Genomic DNA, 2,142 nt, shown 5'->3' with positions numbered 1-2,142 from the left:
GAGCGGGTCGAGCCGCCGCGACCGCCGCCGAGCCGGGCAGCGGCCCGCCCCCTCCGTTAACCGGCCGCTCATTGGCCCGTCTAGCTCCTTCTGCCTTCCTATTGGCGGCTCGCCCCGTCGCTCTACCGCCCCCCTTTTACTCCCTCCCGAGCGCACCTGTTCGCGCCCCCACCCGCCCCGGCCTTAAAGGGCCAGCGCCCCTCCTCCTTAAAGGGCCAGCGCACCCTGGTTTTAAATCACGTGATGAGCCAGGATCGGTCCTGAATCCTTCCAGGCTGACCCCGCGGCCTCGCCTTCCCCAAAACTGCCCGAATTGTGCTGTTCCTCCCCCAAAGACCCCCAGCCCGTGGGCACGTGGGTAGGTGGGTGTGTTGCATTTTATAATTATAATTTATAATTGACTTCTGCCTTCGGTGGCAGCCCTCAGGAGGGACACGAATGGACAGCTGGGGCTATCGCGGGGACGGCAGGGACACGAGAGAGCCCTCGTCCCTGAAACGTGCTCAGCTGGGGAGATTCGGGGTTTCCCTGAAAGGGTGTGGCTGAATATCTGACCCCCAATTTGCAGAAATCACCCCAAAACTGGCAGTGCTGACGGTCGGTCCCCAGCGACCTCACCAACACAGGGAAGCAGGAGCCCAAACCCCAGAAATTCCCTTCTCTGCTGCTAAAATCTGTGAGCTACATAAAAAAATTGGAAGCTTTGGTGGATTTCATCATGTTTCCCTTTATTTTGGGGTGTCTGGTGGGGAGGAGGAGGAGGATGAAGAGAACGGATCCTTCCTCCATCACAACACTCCGCTCCATCCCCTCCACGCTCCGTTTGCTTGCCTCGTTTACGTTAATTACAGGCTCAGCCCAGGACACGAGGAAGCAGCAGATCCCTTCCCGACCCGGATCCAAGCCTCAAGTCCCATTTTTTGCTGAATTTTTGCACCTATTTTTTTGCATCACGCTTTCGGTTTTCATGGCTGGTGTGGGCAGAGGCAAGAGCTGTCGCCTTGTCCCATCACTGTGGCATGACCGTGCCACTGCAGGGACAGGTCCCCTTTGCTTGGGGGGAGCACCACCCCCCCATTATTGTTATATTTATTAAATTTATTATTATAGTATTATTATTTATCTTCTACGCCAGGGTTCATCATGGCTGGAAAGCCCCGGGGAGCAGCTGCTGGCGCCAGCACAGCCCTTCCTGGAGGCAGCCAAGAGCTTCGGGCAGAGGAACTGAAACCCAAAATCCCCTTCTTACTTCTAGGGTCACCAAAGTGCCACCGCCACGATGGCACCCAGCCTGTGTCACCCAGGAGCCACCACCTGGCCCCAGCTGCCGCACCCGAGGAGGCATTTGCTTTGGGTGCTGCTGGAAGAAGACCCCATGGCCCCAAAAATGCCTCAGTTGATGCCCGTGGGTCTCCAGAGAGCCCACTCAGGCAACCCACAAAGTCTTGGTGGGGTTGAACGCTCCCTGGTCCCCCCAGAAGTGCTTCTGTCCCAGCGATGAAGATGAAGGTGCCCATGTTGGCCCATGGGTGCACCGTCCTCCTGTCAGAGCTATATGTCCGTCTGTCAGACCTGTACATCCACCCATCAGATCTGTGTGTCTCCCATGAGATCTACGTGTCCACCCATCAGAACTGTACGTCCACCCATCAGATCTGTGTGTCCCTCATCAGATCTGTACATTCACTCATCCAATTTACACAGCTACCCACCATATTACATATATATATTTGTCTCCTTCCCACCAGTGCCATCCTCCCCAGATCCCATGACGATGGCAGCAAATGGCTCTGCAATGGCACCGGGCAGGTCCCCAGGGCCTGGCCCCATGGACGTGTCCCCATGGATATCTCCCCATTGATGTCTCCCCATGTATGTGTCCCCATGGATGTCTCCCTGTTGACGTGTCCCGATGGTTGAGGTGGCCCCCAACCACATCTTCCTCCATAGAGGGTTATGCCACCATCCCCGAGACCCGGGGGTCCCCAGGGCAGACCCCGTTGCCTCTGCCCATCCCCTGCCTGTGGTGGCTGTGTCCCCCCCCCCTCCCTGCCTCCTCATCCCCCCCCTCCCCATCCCCCTGCCCACAGTGTAGCCCTGCCAGGGAGACCCCGGCCCCGGTTCCCCCTGCCCACGGCTCCG

This window comes from Haliaeetus leucocephalus, unplaced genomic scaffold (genome assembly GCF_000737465.1).
Source record: "Haliaeetus leucocephalus isolate CR32 unplaced genomic scaffold, Haliaeetus_leucocephalus-4.0 Scaffold257, whole genome shotgun sequence".
Taxonomy (NCBI): Eukaryota; Metazoa; Chordata; class Aves; order Accipitriformes; family Accipitridae; genus Haliaeetus; species Haliaeetus leucocephalus.
This window is presented reverse-complemented; position numbering follows the sequence as displayed.